We start from the raw sequence: 23082 nt of genomic DNA, 5'->3' as shown, positions 1-23082 counted from the left end.
CAGCACGTCACCTGTGCAACTAGATGAAAGAAAACTTTAGACCACCTTTACTCCACACACACAGAAGCATACAAAGCTCTCCCTCACCCTCTAGTTGCCAAATCTGACCATAACTGTATCCTCCTGATTCCTGCTTACAAGTCCAACAGGAAGTTCCAGTGACGAGCTCAATATGTAAGTGGTCCAATGAAAGAGATGCTAAGCTACAGGACTGTTTCGCTAGCACAGACTGGAATATGTTCTGGGATTCATCCGATGGCATTGAGGAGTTTCCCACATCACCGGATATATTAATAAGTGAATTGACAAAGTTATCCCCACACTGACAGTACGTACATATCCCAACCAGAAGCCATGGATTACAGGCAACATCCACACTGGGCTAAAAGCTAGAGCTGCCGCTTTCAAGGAGCAGGACACTAATACGGAGGCTTATAAGAAAACCCGCTATGCCCTCCGACAAACCATTAAACAGGCAAAGCGTCAATACAAGGCTAAGATCGAATCCTACTACACCGGCTCTGAAGCTCATCAGATGTGGCAGGGCTTGTAAACTATCATGTATTAAAAAGCAAAACCCAGCCGAGAGCTGTCCAATGATGCGAGGCTACAAGACAAGCTAAATGCGTTCTATGCTCGCTTCGAGGCAAGCAACACTGAACCATGCATGAGAGCACCAGCTGTTCCTAACGATTGTGTGATCACGTTCACCATAGCCGATGTGAGTAAGACCTTAAAACAGGTTAACGTTCACAAGGCAGTAGGGCCAGCTGGATTACCAGGACTCATACTCAGAGCATGCACTGACCAGCTGGCAAGTGCCTTCAAAAACATGTTCAACCTCTTCCTGACCCAATCTGTAATACCTACATGTTTCAAGCAGACCACCATTGTCCCTGTGCTCAAGAACGCCAAGGTCACCTGTCTAAATGACTACCACCTCGTAGCACTCACATCTGTAGCCATGAAATGCTTTGAAAGAATGGTCATTGCTCACATCAACACCATCATCCCAGAAACCCTGGACCCACTCCAGTTCTCATACCGCCCAAACAGATCCACAGATGACACAATCTCTATTGCATTCCACACTGCCCTTTCCCACCTGGACAAAGGTAACACCTACGTGAGAATGCTGTTTATAGACTACAGCTCAGCATTCAACACCATAGTGCCCTCCAAGTTCATCACTAAGCTAAGTTCCCTGGGACTGAACACTTCCCTCTGCAACTGGAACCTGGACTTCCTGACGGGCAGCCCCCAGGTGGTAAGGGTAGGCAATAACACATCCCCCATGCTGACCCTCAACATGGGGGCCTCTCATGGGTACGTGCTTAGTCCCTTCCTGTACTCCCTGTTCACCCACAACTGTGTGGCCGCACACAACTCCAACACCATTATCAAGTTTGCCAATGACAAGATGGTGGTAGGCCTGATCACCAACGATGATGAGACAGCCTAGAGGGAGGAGCTTAGAGACCTGGCAGTATGGTGCCAGGACAACAACCTCTCCCTCAATGTGGGAAGACAAAGGAACTAATCATGGACTACAGGAAACAGAGGGCCGAAAACACCCCCCATTCACATCGACGAGGCAGTAGTGGAGCGGGTCGAGAGCTTCAAGTTCCTCTGTGTCCACATCCCTAAGGATCCATCATGGTTCAAACACACCAACACAGTCGTGAAGAGGGCATGACACCGCCTCTTCCCCCTCAGGAGGCTGAAAAGATTTGGCATGGGCCCTCAGATCCTCAAAAGGTTCTACAGCTGCACCATTGAGAGCATCTTGACTGACTGCATCACCGCTTGGTATAGCAACTGCGTATGGCCCAGTACATCACTGGGATAAGCTCCCTGACATCCAGGACCTCTATACCAGGTGGTGTCAGAGGATGGTCCTAAAAATGGTAAAAGACTCCAGACACCCAAGTAATAGACTGTTACTACCGCATGGCAAACAGTACCGGGGAGCTAAGTCTGGGACCTAAAGGCTCCTGAACAGCTTCTATCTCCAAGCCATAAGACTGCTAAATAGTTAACCAAATAGCTACCAGGACAATCTGCATTGATTATTTTTGACTCTATGCACTCACACTGGACTCTACCCACACTCTCAAACATTCTTACACTGACACTGAAACACACACACACACACTCACACATAACACGTACAGACAGGCACAAATTCGCCACACACACACACACTTACACACTAACACACTCATCACATATGCTGATGCTACTGTCTATTATTTATCCTGTTGCCTAGTCACTATAGACATACTTATACAGTGGGGAGAACAAGTATTTGATACACTGCCGATTTTGCAGGTTTTCCTACTTACAAAGCATGTAGAGGTCTGTAATTTTTATCATAGGTACACTTCAACTGTGAGAGACGGAATCTAAAACAAAAATCCAGAAAATCACACTGTATGATTTTTAAGTAATTAATTTGCATTTTATTGCATGACATAAGTATTTGATCACCTACCAACCAGTAAGAATTCCGGCTCTCACAGACCTGTTAGTTTTTCTTTAAGAAGCCCTCCTGTTCTCCACTCATTACCTGTATTAACTGCACCTGTTTGAACTCATTACCTGTATAAAAGACACCTGTCCACACACTCAATCAAACAGACTCCAACCTCTCCACAATGGCCAAGACCAGAGAGCTGTGTAATGACATCAGGGATAAAATTGTAGACCTGCACAAGGCTGGGATGGGCTACAGGACAATAGGCAAGCAGCTTGGTGAGAAGGCAACAACTGTTGGCGCAATTATTAGAAAATGGAAGAAGTTCAAGATGACGGTCAATCACCCTCGGTCTGGGGCTCCATGCAAGATCTCACCTCTTGGGGCATCAATGATCATGAGGAAGGTGAGGGATCAGCCCAGAACTACACGGCAGGACCTGGTCAATGACCTGAAGAGAGCTGGGACCACAGTCTCAAAGAAAACCATTAGTAACACACTACGCCGTCATGGATTAAAGTCCTGCAGCGCACGCAAGGTCCCCCTGCTCAAGCCAGCGCATGTCCAGGCCCGTCTGAAGTTTACCAATGACCATCTGGATGATCCAGTGGAGGAATGGGAGAAGGTCATGTGGTCTGAAAAGACCGTGTTTGGAGGAAGAAGAAGGATGAGTACAACCCCAAGAACACCATCCCAACCGTGAAGCATGGAAGTGGAAACATCATTCTTTGGGGATGCTTTTCTGCAAAGGGGACAGGACGACTGCACCGTATTGAGGGGAGGATGGATGGGGCCATGTATTGCGAGATCTTGGCCAACAACCTCCTTCCCTCAGTAAGAGCATTGAAGATGGGTCTTGGCTGGGTCTTCCAACATGACAACGACCCGAAAAACACACAGCCAGGGCAACTAAGGAGTGGCTCCGTAAGAAGCATCTCAAGGTCCTGGAGTGGCCTAGCCAGTCTCCAGACCTGAACCCAATAGAAATTCTTTGGAGGGAGCTGAAAGTCCGTATTGCCCAGCGACAGCCCCAAAACCTGAAGGATCTGGAGAAGGTCTGTATGGAGGAGTGGGCCAAAATCCCTGCTGCAGTGTGTGCAAACCTGGTCAAGACCTAAAGGAAACGTATGATCTCTGTAATTGCAAACAAAGGTTTCTGTACCAAATATTAAGTTCTGCTTATCTGATGTATCAAATACTTATGTCATGCAATAAAATGCAAATTAATTACTTAAAAATCATACAATGTGATTTTCTGGATTTTTGTTTTAGATTCCGTCTCTCACAGTTGAAGTGTACCTATGATAAAAATGACAGACCTCTACATGCTTTGTAAGTAGGAAAACCTGCAAAATTGGCAGTGTATCAAATACTTGTTCTCCCCACTGTATGTACAGTACATACAGTACCAGTCAAAAGTTTGGACACACCTACTCATTCAAGGGTTTTTCTATATTTTTACTGTTTTCTAATAGTGAAGACATCAAAACTATGAAATAACACATATGGAATCATGTAGAAACCCAAAAAGTGTTAAACAAATCAAAATATATTTTAGATTTTAGATTCTTCAAAGTAGCCACCCTTTGCCTTGATGACAGCTTTGCACACTCTTGGCATTCTCTCTACCAGCTTCATGAGGTAGTCACCTGGAACGCTTTTCCAACAGTCTTGAAGGGGTTCCCACATATACATTTGATTTAATTTGAGATGGTTTAATAATTACCAGTGTACCACCAGTGTACCTCTACACAGGGACTGGGATAGATGAACGGGAATGAGCTCCCAGAGCTGTAATCAGGATGTTCCTCTCTTAGTCGTCCCAACAAAAGAGAACAGGATCATGAATATGCATTAGTAGGATGAGAGGATCCCCTCCAGGCTGGAGAAAAGACACCACTAAACTCTGATAATTACATCTTCTTCTCCTCCGACCAAAAGAGAGCATGACTTTGAAGATATGATCACCTTCTATTTAGATACCCACAACTACACCCTTACCTTAACCACTCACTTACTTGCTTGATGTAAATATCACACATTTTGTGATTCTGAGAATACACAGTACCATTTATTTCTCTGTGTGTGTAATTCTACCAATGTGAGTGTTCATTGTGAGATCATGTTATATATCATGCTCCTTCACTCAAACACTCCGTTATGTTATTTCATTCCTGAAAGCAACAACAATCAATAAACAACAACTTCCTGAATAAAGAATATTGTACATTTACACATTTTAGTCATTTAGCAGACGCTCTTATCCAGAGCGACTTACAGTTAGTGCATACATTATTCTTTTTTTCATAATGGCCCCCCGTGGGAATCGAACCCACAACCCTGGCGTTGCAAACGCCATGCTCTACCAACTGAGCTACATCCCTGCCGGCCATTCCCTCCCCTACCCTGGACGACGCTGGGCCAATTGTGCGCCGCCCCATGGGTCTCCCGGTCGCGGCCGGCTACGACAGAGCCTGGATTCGAACCAGGATCTCTAGTGGCACAGCCTTAGACCACTGCGCCACTCGGGAATATCTGAGTCATTACAAAACCCTTATTATATCGCAGCATTATAGTGAGTATGCTAGACTAGATTGCATTAAATATTGACTATTGAATTACATCACTGCTTATGGCTGGCGATAGAATAACAGACTGTCTCTCCTTTATCTGTATTCTGTATTCTGTATCTCTCTCTCTCTCTCTCTCTCTCTCTCTCTCTCTCTCTCTCTCTCTCTCTCTCTCTGACTTTATTTCTGGGAGGACTATTACTGTTTGGTTTGAGAAGTGGCCTTGAGTATAAATGGTTCCAAAACATTCAGTATATTTGTTTGCAGCCTGCTGTAAGAGAACAAGACATTTACACTGTAAAAGCACATATTACTATTAATAATATGCCATTTAGCAGACACTTTTATCCAAAGCAACTTACAGTCATGCATGCATAAACATTTTTTGTTTTGTGTATGGGTGGTCCCAGGGATCGAACCCACTACCTTGGCATTACAAGCACCGTGCTCTACCAGCTGAGCTACAGAGGACCACATTACACTATGCAGCCAGTTTGCATGGGTTAGAATGTATGGGTCTTTCTGCACGTTAACTGACAGTGATTTTCATGGAAAAGGGAGTTGTAAAGAAACCTGTCATACATAAATGATGGATCCCAACTGAACCATTGTACAGTGGGGGAAAAAAGTATTTAGTCAGCCACCAATTGTGCAAGTTCTCCCACTTAAAAAGATGAGAGAGGCCTGTAATTTGACATCATAGGTACACGTCAACTATGACGGACAAATTGAGAAAAAAAATTCCAGAAAATCACATTGTAGGATTTTTAATGAATTTATTTGCAAATTATGGTGGAAAATAAGTATTTGGTCACCTACAAACAAGCAAGATTTCTGGCTCTCACAGACCTGTAACTTCTTCTTTAATAGGCTCCTCTGTCCTCCACTCGTTACCTGTATTAATGGGACCTGTTTGAACTTGTTATCAGTATAAAAGACACCTGTCCACAACCTCAAACAGTCACACTCCAAACTCCACTATGGCCAAGACCAAAGAGCTGTCAAAGGACACCAGAAACAAAATTGTAGACCTGCACCAGGCTGGGAAGACTGAATCTGTAATAGGTAAGCAGCTTGGTTTGAAGAAATCAACTGTGGGAGCAATTATTAGGAAATGGAAGACATACAAGACCACTGATAATCTCCCTCGATCTGGGGCTCCATCACAAGAACGGTGAGCAAAAATCACAAGAACGGTGAGCAAAAATCCCACAAGAACGGTGAGCAAAAATCCCAGAACCACACGGGGGGACCTAGTGAATGACCTGCAGAGAGCTGGGACCAAAGTAACAAAGCCTACCATCAGTAACACACTACGCCGCCAGGGGCTCAAATCCTGCAGTGCCAGACGTGTCCCCCTGCTTAAGCCAGTACATGTCCAGGCCCGTCTTTAGTTTGCTAGAGTGCATTTGGATGATCCAGAAGAGGATTGGGAGAATGTCATATGGTCAGATGAAACCAAAATAGAACTTTTTGGTAAAAACTCAACTCGTCGTGTTTGGAGGACAAAGAATGCTGAGTTGCATCCAAAGAACACCATACCTACTGTGAAGCATGGGGGTGGAAACATCATGCTTTGGGGCTGTTTTTCTGCAAAGGGACCAGGACGACTGATCCGTGTAAAGGAAAGAATGAATGGGACCATGTATCGTGAGATTTTGAGTGAAAACCTCCTTCCATCAGCAAGGGCATTGAAGATGAAACGTGGCTGGGTCTTTCAGCATGACAATGATCCCAAACACACCGCCCGGGCAACGAAGAAGTGGCTTTTAAGAAGCATTTCAAGGTCCTGGAGTGGCCTAGCCAGTCTCCAGATCTCAACCCCATAGAAAATCTTTGGAGGGAATTGAAAGTCCGTGTTGCCCAGCGACAGCCCCAAAACATCACTGCTCTAGAGGAGATCTGCATGGAGGAATGGGGCAAAATACCAGCAACAGTGTGTGAAAACCTTGTGAAGACTTACAGAAAACGTTTGAACTGTGTCATTGCCAACAAAGGGTATATAACAAAGTATTGAGAAACTTTTGTTGTTGACCAAATACTTATTTTCCACCATAATTTGCAAATAAATTCATTAAAAATCCTACAATGTGATTTTCTGGATTTTTTTTTCTCATTTTGTCTATCATAGTTGACGTGTACCTATGATGAAAATTACAGGCCTCTCTCACCTTTTTAAGTGGGAGAACTTGCACAATTGGTGGCTGACTAAATACTTTTTTCCCCACTCTATCCCATGGGTGACAATCCTCTCTGTCTGTCTGACTGTCTGTTTCTATCCTCCATCCCTCCATCCCAGTCTCTTTACTAGTCATTATGACTCATGCTAGCCTCACATATGGAGTTGGGATCTTTTGAGTTCAACCCAAATGTGTTTTGGAGAATGGACATCACACCGACTCAAGTTTATATTTAGGACTGTAGTCAATCGAACATGGCTAGGGAGAGAGAGAGATGTGCAGTGAGACAATAAGAAACTCGACTGCATAGCAATTCACAATTCAACTGGGCAAAAACAATAATGTCTTGGCCAATGCCAGAACTCTGGTAACCTGTTTTGATTGAATACATTTTCATTCTCTCTGGAACTGAAACCTAACAGGCCTGCCTCGGAATGCATTGCCTGTCTGCTTTCTCTTCTTATGTCTGCCTCAGTATTTACAAGAGAGAGTTTGCCTACATTTCAGCATTAAGGAAAGGAGATGCCACAATATTACACCTATACCATGAGGCAGGTAAGTCATACAGTTGAATCGTTGAGTGGAGAGAGAGAGAGGAAGAGAGTCAGTCAGTGCTTACCTTTCTCCTTTCATCAAAATTCTGTAAGTGTTTACATGAGCGGTGCCCTGGCCAGCATCCTGAGGTGTCATCCCAGGTATTAGCCTGGCTGTCACAGCAATCACTTCACTGTTTGGTCAGGTCCCTCCATCAGCACCTCATTACCTGCTGTCAATGTTTATGTGGCCTGAGCGGCCCTGGCAGGTACTGTAGATGCATTACTGAGAGAGGTACTCTCTGTCTCCCTCTCTCTCTCTCTCTCGTTCTTTCACTTTCTTTTTCTCTCTCTCTCTGAGAGGTACTCTTTCTCTTCTCTCTCGCTCTCTTTTCATTCATGGCTGAAAGGCTGGCCGTTTCTAATGAGGAATTGAGAGAATAATGAGGCAAGCCAGGGATCATTCTCTCTGCCTGCATAACTATTTTTTGCAGACTTTCTGGAATTTGTAAGTGTTCCATTAGAATCACCTCAGAATAGTGCTATCAGAATCAGAACAGTGAGAACTAAAGTTTAGAACACCTGTGTGTGCTCACATGAAAGAGCTTTAGTGCTTATCACTCTATGGCACATTTCAAGCACCTGGAATCGGACGCCAACACATCCCCTCACTCCAGGAAAAGGATTTCAAGCTAACAACATCCATTGTTAATTATGTTACTTGGAGCTTATTTCCAATTAGAGAAATGAATTGTAGTGTTACATAGAGGTGCCTGTTTGAATGGCCCATTGTTAATCTTTACCTCAACAATGTGCTAAATATAGAAGCAGGGTTCTTCATACGGCTTCATGTAATTAGGGCAGAAAAATTACTCTCTCAAAGTAATCAACATGTTGACACAAGACCAGATCCATCGAGGCTGCATCCCAAATGTCACCCTATTTTCTATGTAGTGTGCTACGTTTGATGAAAGTAGTGCACTATATAGGGAATAGGGTGCCATTTGGGAAGCAGCCGTAGGGCGGCAGGTAGCCTGGCGGTTAACAGCGTTGAGCCAGTAACCAAATCCCCGAGCTGACTAGGTGAAACATCTGTCAATGTGCCCTTGAGCAAGGCGCTTAACCCTAATTGCTCCTGTAAATCACTCTGGATTAGAGTGTCTGCTAAATTATGTAAATGTAGTCTGCACAGGCAGGGTGTGTAAACAGGCTTATTATTTGAGGAGGGAATATCAGATTTGCATGAGAAATGAATGAAAGTGAGCCACTTTCTTCCTTTAGGAGTACCTTACCTGCAGCCAAGTTCTTTCTGTAGGAATACCTTACCTGCAGCCAAGTTCTTTCTGTGGGAATACCTTACCTGCAGCCAAGTTAAAAAAATATGTTTTATTGTCATTCATTTAGCAGTCAAATTGTCTCCTAAAGTGCTCATCACTAAAGCATATGATGAAAACGTTCCTTCTCCAATGGAATTCTCAAGAGGGATAGATAGATTTCAATTTGTTTTGGGTATTTTTTATCATCTTTAATTCCAGTCTGTCTCCTCTCCATGCATTCTCTCCTGAGACTGAATCCTCTCTGCTTCGCTGGAACAGCTTCGTTTTCTTATCTGCTGTATTTCCTCCTTCGTTTTCAAACTGCACGGCAGTCCATCAATTCCCTCTGACAGATGGGGAAAATGGGAACAATAGGGAGAAGATTTTCAGATTTATTGGAAGTCTGACTCATATTCATTTCCACACAGAAATCTCTCTCTCTCTCTCTCTCTCTATCTCTCTGTCTCCCTTTCTCTCTCTCTCTCTCTTTCTCTCTCTGGAATGGTCCTCCACTTCCCTTAGTATGCCACACAGCAAATGTTAAGTTAACACTGAAAGTGTGGACCTGAATAGACACTGAACAGTGTTGAATTAACACACTGCTTAGTGTAAAGCTTTATTTGGATATTTCCCAGAGTGCCTTGCCTTTCGAGTGAATTGTAGAGTGATAGAGATGCTTGTTGCATTCATCCTTTTTCAGTCCTATGAACTTCACTAAGTGAGATACGAAGTGAATATGTCATCTTAACATGATTATGTTATGTTATCTTATCATATCAACCAGGATACGACTCTGGTTTCTCTTCATTACGCACAACTCTGCGTGCTGGAGATTTTCTGGGGTTGTGTCCCTCCCTCTCTCTATTCTCTCTACCTCTTCCTTTTCTTTGGATGGACCAGGAAGCAGCAACGGTAACAGTGTCTTGACTGCGGCTGGCGCTATCTCTCTGGTTCAGCTGACAAAGCCGGAATTGCCGGAAGGACTGGGGAAGACGGAAAGATAACAGTGGCTTGACCGTGGCCCGACCTGTCTCCCCAGTCCACGGACCCCCCCCCCCCTAGAATCCAGAACCAGCACCAGCACCAGCACCAGACCAGTTACCTGAGGAGGAGACGGCGAACTGCAGGCCTTGATAATAATAATAATAATAATATGCCATTTAGCAGACGCTTTTATCCAAAGCGACTTACAGTCATGCGTGCATACATTTTTGTGTATGGGTGGTCCCGGGGATTGAACCCACTTCCTTGGCGTTACAAGCGCCGTGCTCTACTAGCTGAGCTACAGAGGACCACACTCTGTTCCCATAGACTGCCACTAATCATATCTATGCCCAGTTTCCTATTCTCTCTGTGGCACTAAGCCCTGGTCCTGGGTCAGTTTGGTGCTTTACCTCTTCATAGATGTGGATGTGACAGGGTTGTTGAACTGAGAACAGTAATTACACTTCTATTGGCATCGGCTCGTCCTCCTCAGGTAGTTTGGTGAGAATATCCACTCCACCAGAGGTGATGACTACTGTGTGTTCAAACTGGGCCGACCTCTTGTCGTCCGCAGACACTGCTGTCCACTTGTCCTTCAGGATTCTGAACTCTGATGATCCCTCCATCAATATGGGCTCTATAGAGAAAGACATCCCTTCATCCATGGTCATATCATTGTCATTAGCATGGTGCAAGATCTCTGGGTGGCCATGGAAGTAGGAGCCTATGCCATGTCCAATAAAGTAGGGAGATACATGGAAACCATTGGAGTGGGCTATATCACTGATAGTGTTTCCTATAACACACAGTGGAGCCCCAGGTTTACAGGCAGTGATGGCCTCATCTCTACACTTCCTGGCTGTCTCCACTAGCTTTTGCCCAACCTCGTCCACACAGCCAATCAGGAACGTCTCGGAGGTGTCACCATGGTAACCCTCCAGATAGACAGTCACATCAATGTTGATAATGTCTCCATCTTGTAGTTGCCGGGTGTCAGGTATGCCATGGCAGACCACGTTATTGACCGAGGTGCAGACTGATTTAGGGAAACCCCCGTATCTCAGGGGGGAAGGGTATGCGTTGTGACGAATCGTCTCCTGATGGACGATGAAATCTATCCATCTGTCGTCATACCAACCTTAAGACTGCGTCCGGCCAGCAGCAGTATCTGTCTGGCTAGCTGGCAGGCTCTCGTCAGGCCCTGGATTTGCTCCTGGTCTTTGATCTCTATGTAGTCTGGCCAGTCAGGAACCTGACCACTGTTCACATAGTCAGGCCTCAGGATGTGCTTGGGCACTGAGTAGGCTGGTCTGACCACTCCCGGTCTGACTATACTGTGAAAGCTCTTCCACTTCCTCCAGAAGAACCGGCGGTGCTGCTGGGATTGGACGCCCCAGGGTGGGCCACACCCCCACAGACCACACCCCTTCTGGAGGAAACCCCCCAACCCTGCTCTTGTTAGACGTTTAGCAGCACAGGGCGCCGCCATATTGTTAACAAGTAACATTAGTGGAGGATCACATTACATTCATCATCTTATTCTTCAATGAGGTTTAACGGCGGTTTGTTGCATTACCGCCACCTGATGTGAGTAGAGTGCTGCCGAGGCGAGCCTTACTCCCTCTACCCTTGGCCTGCAGCTCTGCCTTTCTTTTTTCCCATCTGCCTTCCTCAGGCCACCGCTAACCATCTGGAGCAGACCAACAGAAGGAGAGACCAGACCAGACATCATCACCACCAGAACAAGAGGCTCAGAAGAATGACCAAAGATACCAACCTATGCCTGTTGCAAGCAGACCTCAGTGGAGGTCCTCCATTCACCTACGGGTCACAGGCTTCCAGGTGTGTCAACTCGCTCTGCGGTTTGTCCTTCCTCCCCCTGCAGGATCGGAGTAGACCAATGACCTGACCAAACAACACCACCAAGACCAGACCAGAAACAACATCATCCACCAAATCCCCCCCACCCTCCCACCCCACCTAAACAAGATGACCGGGATGAACCCAGGAGTGATGCACCGCTACAATGCGGTGAGGTTGATGCTGATCCCCATCAAGGAGGCTGCTGAGGACAGAGCCGCCAATCGCCGGGGAGCAGCAGGAGCAGCAGCAACAACAACCGCCAGACAGAAACCATGACCCACCTGGAATTCAGCAGGACAATTCTCCAAAGAGGTATAGACTTTGTACTGTCTGACCTGAACTGCCTGGTGAAACCCCCAGGGCCACAGGAATCATTTGATGCCAGTTTCAAGACCCCCCCAGTTACTAGAACAGTTTTAATAATAATAACAAATAATTTATTACATTTCTACAGCGCTTTTCATAAGAATCTGAAAGCACTTCAAACGCAAAAAACTATAGTTAGGTCAACCAATAGAGGCCAAGTCTTTGAGTGCATGCATCCACCAAATATGGAGAGAGACAGTTCATTGCTTGATCAGAGGAAGGAGGTCAGGGAGATGGTTGATGAAGATTCTAGTGACGATCATGTGGTTAAAATACAGGAATTCTAAAGATAAGGTCCCATTAAAAAAGTTCACAGTAATTCCACTCTCGGACACAGAATCAAAATAAGTTACAGTCCAATTCCACAGCGAAAGCATCCAAGTGTTACACCTTTTCGCCACCCTCGAGTCAGTGGCTACGCGGCACAAAAGTGGACTGGGGCACAAAAATGGCTAGTTCAGTTAAGACAAGACCCAACAGGAGTGGGCAGAGTCCAACAGGGGCTCTTACAACATGGGCTCTGTCTACTACTACGGCATGCCCAAACTGTGCAGGAACTGTGGCCAACTGGGCCATCTGGCTGCAGCTGGCACAGCCATCGTCTGCAGAATCTGTAAAGGGGACCATCCCACCTCGGATTGTACTTCCACACGACCCTGCAAACTGTGCGGGAAAGGGGGCCACGTTTTTAAAACCTGCCCCAATTCCTACACCGGCAGGGCTAGGTCCAATGCCACCAACCCCACTAACCCAAATCCCAACCCACATACCGCCACCAGACAACAATAACGAAGACCCAGACCCAGACCTTTCCACAGGCACCGCCAAACCCACCCCTGTCACCAACCAAGACTTTCTAGAAACGTCCCTCACCTCTGCCCCCACCCAAGATTCCCCAGAAACCCCCACCACTGACGGCGCCTCCACCAGCACCCCCTTCCTGGCCAACTCCACCACAGGAGGTTGGTGGCACCTTAATTGCATTCGTGCCGTTCCAGCCATTATTATGAGCCGTTCTCCCCTCAGCAGCCTCCACTGAACTCCACCCCCCCTCAAATCCCGGGCCAGAGGGGGAGCTGGCTCCCAAGCCCACCCGCCAAAAGAAACCCCCCTCCCCTTTCACAATTCCTCTACTCCTCTGACAATCAAAAAGAAGAACCACAAGGGCCAGACCACACTAAATCTAAACGACAGACGAAAAACGGAAAAGGAAGACAAAACAACACACAAGAGACCAGACCACACAACAACCCCAGAATCAGAACCCCAAAGCCAGCACACATGCTCTCAAAGTCCCCTACCCCCTCAGAGGAACCGTCTCCCCCTCCAAAACTTTTCCAACACCACTCCCTATCTGTCCACCCACTTTTTACCACCCCTGATACCGTCACCCTAGCCCCTACGGGCACAGATCCATCCCCCATGGTCCTTACTGCACCTGACCTCACAGCACAACTCCCAATTCCCTTTGAGAAACCGATTCCCCCTCCTAGACCCCTCAGCCTACCACCCCCTTCCACCCCCCACCCCCCAGCCCATTACTACCCCTGATTGCTACTCCCCGCCCCACCCCTCACTGTCCCTGACCCCACCTCCCACCAACAACCCAGCCAATATGTCCAGGTGGACCCCACCTGGGTTTATATGGGCTTCAATTTTGGCAAGGGCTCTAAATGGTTACCTTAGCTGATACCCAGTTGGGTTAACCTTTTGGGTCACACACAGGCAAACCCATGTGGGCTACAACATGGGTCCCAAATGGGCCCTGGATACTTTTTAAATGGGCTGTAAGTGGGCTATGAGTTGTGAATATGGTCAGGGACTGTCTCTGGGACCCAGTTGGGCACACTTGCAGTCATGCATGGGTATGTGGACAACAACATGGGTCCCAAATGGGCCCTGAATAATTTTTAAATGGGCTGTATCTGTGAATATGGTCAGGGATTGCCTCCATAAAGGCTTTGCAATTATCAGAATTTCAAATCAATTTGCCTCAGGTCAAAGATGGTTAAGTGCTTAGAATTTAAGTTAGCACCGTTTTCTGTTTTACAGTCTCTTGGACTCGGTGATCCAATGGTGAAATCACCATATCATACTAAATATACAAGTAGATAAAAAAAATATACAGTGAGGGAAAAAAGTATTTGATCCCCTGCTGATTTTGTACGTTTGCCCACTGACAAAGAAATGAGCAGTCTATAATTTTATGGTAGGTTTATTTGAACAGTGAGAGACAGAATAACAACAAAAAAATCCAGAAAAACGCATGTCAAAAATTTTATTAATTGATTTGCATTTTAATGAGGGAAATAAGTATTTGACCCCTCTGCAAAACATGACTTAGTACTTGGTGGCAAAACCCTTGATGGCAATCACAGAGGTCAGAGGTTTCTTGTAGTTGGCCACCAGGTTTGCGCACATCTCAGGAGGGATTTTTTCTCACTCCTCTTTGCTGATCTTCTCCAAGTCATTAAAGGTTTCGAGGCTAACGTTTGGCAACTCGAACCTTCAGCTACAGATTTTCTATGGGATTAAGGTCTGGAGACTAGCTAGGCCACTCCAGGACCTTAATGTGCTTCTTCTTGAGCCACTCCTTTGTTGCCTTGGCCGTGTGTTTTGGGTCATTGTCATGCTGGAAAACCCATCCACGACCCATTTTCAATGCCCTGGCTGAGGGAAGGAGGTTCTCACCCAAGATTTGACGGTACATGGCCCGGTCCATCGTCCCTTTGATGCAGTGAAGTTGTCCTGTCCCCTTAGCAGAAAAACACCCCCAAAGCATAATGTTTCCACCTCCATGTTTGACGGTGGGGTTGGTGTTCTTGGGGTCATAGGCAGCATTCCTCCTCCTCCAAACACAGCGAGTTGAGTTGATGCCAAAGTGCTCCATTTTGGTCTCATCTGACCACAACACTTTCACCCTGTTCTCCTCTGAATCATTCAGATGTTCATTGGCAAACTTCAGACAGGCCTGTATATGTGCTTTCTTGAGCAGGGGGACCTTGCGGGCGCTGCAGGATTTCAGTCCTTCACATCGTAATGTGTTACCAATTGTTTTCTTGGTGACTGTGGTCCCAGCTGCCTTGAGATCATTGACAAGATCCTCCCGTGTAGTTCTGGGCTGATTCCTCACCGTTCTCATGATCATTGCAACTCCACGAGGTGAGATCTTGCATGGAGCCCCAGGCCGAGGGAGATTGACAGTTATTTTGCATTTTATTGCATGACATACGTATTTGATCACCTACCAACCAGTAAGAATTCCGGCTCTCACAGACCTGTTCGTTTTTCTTTAAGAAGCCCTCCTGTTCTCCACTCATTACCTGTATTAACTGCACCTGTTTGAACTCGTTACCTGTATAAAAGACACCTGTCCACACACTCAATCAAACAGACTCCAACCTCTCCACAATGGCCAAGACCAGAGAGCTGTGTAAGGACATCAGGGATAAAATTGTAGACCTGCACAAGGCTGGGATGGGCTACAGGACAATAGGCAAGCAGCTTGGTGAGAAGGCAACAACTGTTGGCGCAATTATTAGAAAATGGAAGAAGTTCAAGATGACGGTCAATCACCCTCGGTCTGGGGCTCCATGCAAGATCTCACCTTGTGGGGCATCAATAATCATGAGGAAGGTGAGGGATCAGCCCAGAACTACACGGCAGGACCTGGTCAATTACCTGAAGAGAGCTTGGACCACAGTCTCAAAGAAAACCATTAGTAACACACTACGCCGTCATGGATTAAAATCCTACAGGGCACGCAAGGTCCCCCTGCTCAAGCCAGCGCATGTCCAGGCTCGTCTGAAGTTTGCCAATGACCATCTGGATGATCCAGAGGAGGAATGGAAGAAGGTCATGTGGTCTGATGAGACAAAAATAGAGCTTTTTGGTCTAAACTCCACTCGCCGTGTTTGGAGGAAGAAGAAGGATGAGTACAACCCTAAGAACACCATCCTAACCGTGAAGCATGGAGGTGGAAACATCATTCTTTGGGGATGCTTTTCTGCAAAGGGGACAGGATGACTGCACCGTATTGAGAGGAGGATGGATGGGGCCATGTATCGCGAGATCTTGGCCAACAACCTCCTTCCCTCAGTAAGAGCATTGAAGATGGGTCGTGGCTGGGTCTTCCAGCATGACAACGACCCGAAACACACAGCCAGCGCAACTAAGGAGTGGCTCCGTAAGAAGCATCTCAAGGTCCTGGAGTGGTCTAGCCAGTCTCCAGACCTGAACCCAATAGAAAATCTTTGGAGTGAGCTGAAAGTCTGTATTGCCCAGTGACAGCCCCGAAACCTGAAGGATCTGGAGAAGGTCTGTATGGAGGAGTGGGCCAAAATCCCTGCTGCAGTGTGTGCAAACCTGGTCAAGACCTACAAACAAAGGTTTCTTAGGAAGAGTTCAGAAATCAGTATTTGGTGGAATAACCCTGATTTTCAATCACAGCTTTCATGCGTCTTGGCATGCTCTCCACCAGTCTTTCACATTGATGTTGGGTGACTTTATTCCACTCCTGGTGCAAAAATTCAAGCAGCTCGGCTTTGTTTGATGGCTTGTGACCATCCATCTTCAACTTGATCACATTCCAGAAGTTTTCAATGGGGTTCAGGTCTGGAGATTGGGCTGGCCATGACAGGGTCTTGATCTGGTGGTCCTCCATCCACACCTTGATTGACCTGGCTGTGTGGCATGGCGCATTGTCCTGCTGGAAAAACCAATCCTCAGAGTTGGGGAACAATGTCAGAGCAAAAGGAAGCAAGTTTTCTTCCAGGACAACCTTGTACGTGGCTTGATTCATGCGTCCTTCACAAAGACAAATCTGCCCGATTCCAGCCTTGCTGAAGCACCCCCAGATCATCACCAATCCTCCACCAAATTTCACAGTTGGTGCAAGACACTGTGGCTTGTAGGCCTCTCCAGGTCTCTGTCTAACCATTAGACGATCAGGTGTTGGGAAAAGCTGAAAATTGGACTAATCAGAGAAGATGACCTTACTCCAGTCCTCTACGGTCCAATCCTTATGGTCTTTTGCAAACAGCCTGTCTTTTCTTTGTTTCTCATTGATGAAGGGCTTTTTTCTAGCTTTGCACGACTTCAGCCCTGCCCCTAGGAGCCTGTTTCAAACCGTCCTCGCTGCACACTTCACCCCAGCTGCCATTTGCCATTCTTTTTGTAGGTCACTTGATGTCATCCTACGGTTGTTGAGTGACATTCGAATGAGTTGGTGGTCATCCCAGTCAGTAGAGAGTCGTTTTCGCCCTCTGCCGGTCTGTAGCTTTGTTGTCCCCAATGTCTGCTGCTTGAACTTGTTCTTATGAACCGCCGTCATTGAACTTTTAAGGATGGAAGCAACCTGACACTCACTGTATCCCTCTGCCAGTAAAGCCAGCATTGAACCCTTCTTTTCCTCACTCAAAACATTCATTTTCAACTCTTTTGGCATGGTCAATAGTTATTTTTTGATTAATATTACTTTTGAGGTACAATTAGCACTGTTTTTGCCATCCAGCTGGTCCTATTGCAAGAGGATAGTGATGACCACAGCAGTGGTTTTTCTACTTTTCCTCGTTAAATAAGATTTGGACCAGGTGATCACCTAATCAGTACCTAATTCAGTAGAATGAGGTGTGCCTGTGTTGGAATTCAACAGACACTGGAATGGAATGGCAGTCATACATGTAGAGATGCTGATTTAAGAACAATTTGCAGTGGTCTCTTAATTCTATCCAGAGCTGTATATATATATACATATATACACACACACACACACACATATATATATATATATATATATATATATATATATATATATATTTTAAATACACATACATACATACATACTGTACATACAGTTGAAGTCGGAAGTTTACATACACTTAAGTTGGAGTCATTAAAACTTGTTTTTCAAACACTCCACAAATTTCTTGTTAACAAACTATAGTTTTGGCAAGTCCGTTAGGACATCTACTTTGTGCATGACACAAGTATTTTTTCCAACAATTGCTTACAGACATACTATTTCACTTATAATTCACTGTATCACAATTACAGTGGGTCAGAAGTTTACATACATTAAGTTGACTGTGCCTTTAAACAGCTTGGAAAATCCCAGAAAATGATGTCATGGCTTTAGAAGCTTCTGATAGGTTAATTGACATCATTTGGGTCAATTGGAGGTGTACCTGTGGATGTATTTCAAGGCCTACCTTCAAACTCAGTGCCTTTTTGCTTGACATCATGGGAAAATCAAAAGAAATCAGCCAAGATCTCAGAAAAAAATTGTAGTCCATCACAAGTCTGGTTCATCCTTGTGAGCAATTTCCAAACGCCTGAAGGTACCACGTTCATCTGTACAAACAATAGTACGCAAGTATAAACACCATGGGACCACGCAGCCGTCATACAACTCAGGAAGGAGACGCGTTCTGTCTCCTAGAGATGAACGTACTTTGGTGCGAAAAGTGCAAATCAATCCCAGAACAACAGCAAAGGACCTTGCGAAGATGCTGGAGGAAACAGGTACAAAAGTATCTATATCCACATTAAAACGAGTCCTATATCGACAAAACCTGAAAGGTCGCTCAGCAAGGAAGAAGCCACTGCTCCAAAACAGCCATGAAAAAGCCAGACTAAGGTTTGCAACTGCACATGGGGACAAAGATTGCACTTTTTGGAGAAATGTCCCCCTACTGATGAAACAAAATTATAACTGTTTGGCTATAATGACCATCGTTATGTTTGGAGGAAAAAGGGGGTGCTTGCAAGCCGAAGAACAACATCCCAACCGTGAAGCACGGGGGTGGCAGCATCATGCTGTGGGGGTACTTTGCTGCAGGAGGGACTGCTGCACTTCACAATATAGATGGCATCATGAGGAAGGAAAATTATGTGGATATATTGAAGCAATATCTCTAGACATCAGTCAGGAAGTTAAAGCTTGGTTGCAAATGGGTCTTCCAAATGGACAATGACCCCAAGCATACTTCCAAAGTTGTGGCAAAATGGCTTAAGGACAACAAAGTCAAGGTATTGGAGTGGCCATCACAAAGTCCTGACCTCAATCCTAAAGAAAATTTGTGGGCAGAACTGAAAAAGCGTGTGCGAGCAAGGAGGCCTACAAACCTGACTCAGTTACACCAACTCTGTCAGGAGGTATAGGCCAAAATGCACCCAACTTTTTGTGGGAAGCTTGTGGAAGGCTCCCGGAACGTTTGACCCAAGTTAAACAATTTAAAGGCAATGCTACCAAATACTAATTGAGTGTATGCAAACTTCTGACCCACTTGGAATGTGATTAAACAAATAAAAGCGCTGAAATAAATCATTCTCTCTAGTATTATTCTGACATTTCACATTCTTAAAATAAAGTGGTGATCCTAACTGACCAAAGACAGGGAATTTTTACTAGGATTAAATGTCAGGGTATTGTGAAAAACTGACTTTAAATGTATTTGGCTAAGCTGTATGTACATTTCCGACTTCAACTGTACAAGCATACATACATATATATATATATATATATATCTTTATACACACATTTTGGTCATTTATTAGACACGCTTATCAAGAGTGACTTGCTCAACTAAGGTAGATAAACAACAACATATCACAGTCATAGCAAATAAAATGATTTATTTTTGTATATTAAAATACAAAATACATGTATTTTTATTAAATACATTACAAAATACAAGTAGTTTGTAGTTTATTTTGATACATTGGTCTTTATGGCATTTTGTAATATGTGTTTTGTAATTATATACTGAACAAAATATAAATGCAACATGCTACAATTTCCAAGATTTTACTGAGTTACAGTTCATAAAAGGAAATTAGTAAATTGAAATAAATAAATTAGGCCCTAATCTATGGATTTCACATGACTGGGAATACAAATATGCATGTTGGTCACAGATACAGTACCTTAAAAAAAAGGTATAGAAACCAGTCAGGAACTGGGACATTTTCAGCTTCCAGTAATTGTGTACAGATCCTTGCGACATAGGGTTATCATGCTGAAACATATGATGGCGGCGGATGAATGGCACGACAATGGGCCTCAGGATCTCGTCACGGTATCTCTGTACATTCATATTATCATTGATAAAATACAATTGTGTTCATTATCCGTAGCTTATGCCTTCGTCCTTATGAGTGTCACGATCGTCTGGGTAAGGAGTAGTAGACCAAGGCGCAGCGTGTGAAATAAACATGACTTTATTTAATTAAAGTTTCTAAATACAAACAAAACACGATTTGTGAAGTCCACGGTTAAACATACCGACACGGAACAAAAACCCACAACACCCAAGAGAAAACACACAGTTTAAATATGGCTCCCAATCAGAGACAACCAGCCGACAGCTGACACTCGTTGCCTCTGATTGGGAGTCACACATGCAAACATAGACATAGACAACCTAGAACACCCAACATAGAAAATTAACACATAGAATGCACACACCCTGGCTCAACATATAGAGTCCCAGAGCCAGGGTGTGACAATGAGCATGTGCGTGTGTCTCTATGTGATAGCTATCAGTAGGAGGGTCACTGTTCAATTTCCAGCCACTAGCACACACTTTAAATTAAATGATCTGACATGACCGCTAAACACCAGACAAGGTACTAAGGGAAGTGGAGGAACATTCCAGCCCTGGGAAAGCAATGTTGGAGAGGACAGAGAGAGAGAGAGAGAGAGAGAGAGAGAGAGATTTCTGTGTGGAAATGAATATGAGTCAGACTTCCAATAAATCTGAAAATCTTCTCCCTATTGTTCCCATTTTCCCCATCTGTCAGAGGGAATTGATGGACTGCCGTGCAGTTTGAAAACGAAGGAGGAAATACAGCAGATAAGAAAACGAAGCTGTTCCAGCGAAGCAGAGAGGATTCCGTCTCAGGAATCCCCAAAACAAATTGAAATCTATCTATCCACTTGAGAATTCCAATGGAGAAAGAAAGGTTTCAAATCAAATCAAATCAAATTTTATTGGCCACATGCGCCGAATACAACAGGTGCAGACATTACAGTGAAAGGCTTACTTACAGCCCTTAACCAACAGTGAATTTATTTTTATCAAAAAAGTAAAAATAAAACAACAACAAAAAAAGTGTTGAGAAAAAAATTTAATAACAGTAGGGAGGCTATATATACAGGGGGGTACCGGTGCAGAGTCAATGTGCGGGGGCACCTGCTAGTTGAGGTAGTTTAAGTAATATGTACATGTGGGTAGAGTTAAAGTGACTATGCATAAATAATTAACAGAGTAGCAGCAGCGTAAAAAGATGGGGTGGGGGGGGGGCAGTGCAAATAGTCCGGGTAGCCATGATTAGCTGTTCAGGAGTCTTATGGCTTGGGAGTAGAAGCTGTTGAGAAGTCTTTTGGACCTAGACTTGGCGCTCCGGTACCGCTTGCCGTGCGGTAGCAGAGAGAACAGTCTATGACTAGGGTGGCTGGAGTCTTTGACAGTTTTGAGGGCCTTCCTCTGACACCGCCTGGTATAGAGGTCCTGGATGGCAGGAAGCTTGGCCCCAGTGATGTACTGGGCCGTACGCACTACCCTCTGTAGTGCCTTCAATCAATCAATCAATTTTATTTTATATAGCCCTTCTTACATCAGCTAATATCTCGAAGTGCTGTACAGAAACCCAGCCTAAAACCCCAAACAGCTAGTAATGCAGGTGTAGAAGCACGGTGGCTAGGAAAAACTCCCTAGAAAGGCAAAACCTAGGAAGAAACCTAGAGAGGAACCAGGCTATGAGGGGTGGCCAGTCCTCTTCTGGCTGTGCCGGGTGGAGATTATAACAGAACCATGCCAAGATGTTCAAAAATGTTCATAAGTGACAAGCATGGTCAAATAATAATCAGGAATAAATCTCAGTTGGCTTTTCATAGCCGATCATTAGAGTTTAAAACAGCAGGTCTGGGACAGGTAGGGGTTCCATAACCGCAGGCAGAACAGTTTAAACTGGAATAGCAGCAAGGCCAGGCGGACTGGGGACAGCAAGGAGTCACCACGGCCGGTAGTCCCGACGTATGGTCCTAGGGCTCAGGTCTCTCAGTTGGCTTTTCATAGCCGATCATTTAGAGTTGAAAACAGCAGGTCTGGGACAGGTAGGGGTTTCGTAGCCGCAGGCAGAACAGTTGAAACTGGAATAGCAGCAAGGCCAGGCGGACTGGGGACAGCAAGGTGTCATCATGCCCGGTAGTCCTGACGTATGGTCCTAGGGCTCAGGTTCTCAGAGAGAAAGAGAGAACGAGAGAATTAGAGAGAGCATACTTAAATTCACACAGGACACTGGATAAGACAGGAGAAGTACTCCAGGTATAACCAACTAACCCCAGCCCCCCGACACATAAACTACTGCAGCATAAATACTGGAGGCTGAGACAGGAGCGGTCCGGAGACACTGTGGCCCCATCCGAAGAAACCCCGGACAGGGCCAAACAGGAAGGATATAACCCCACCCACTCCGCGCAAAGCACAGCCCCCGCACCACTAGAGGGATATCCCCAACCACCAACTTACAATCCTGAGACAAGGCCGAGTATAGCCCACAGAGGTCTCCACCACAGCACAAACCAAGGGGGGGCGCCAACCCAGACAGGAAGATCACGTCAGTAACTCAACCCACTCAAGTGACGCACCCCTCCCAGGGACGGCATGAAAGAGCACCAGCAAGCCAGTGACTCAGCCCCTGCAACAGGGTTAGAGGCAGAGAACCCCAGTGGAGAGGGGAACCGGCCCGGCAGAGACAGCAAGGGCTGTTCGTTGCTCCAGCCTTTCCGTT

General features: G+C 45.4%; 1 pseudogene; it reads right to left on the bottom strand.

Moving 5' to 3' along the window:
* Positions 1-10402: 10402 nt before the first annotated feature.
* LOC121555057 lies at positions 10403-11548 on the bottom strand (annotated as a pseudogene).
* Between the last annotated feature and the right edge of the window lie 11534 nt (positions 11549-23082).

Source organism: Coregonus clupeaformis, chromosome 40, assembly GCF_020615455.1.
Source record: "Coregonus clupeaformis isolate EN_2021a chromosome 40, ASM2061545v1, whole genome shotgun sequence".
Classification (NCBI taxonomy): domain Eukaryota; kingdom Metazoa; phylum Chordata; class Actinopteri; order Salmoniformes; family Salmonidae; genus Coregonus; species Coregonus clupeaformis.
This window is presented reverse-complemented; position numbering and strand designations above follow the sequence as displayed.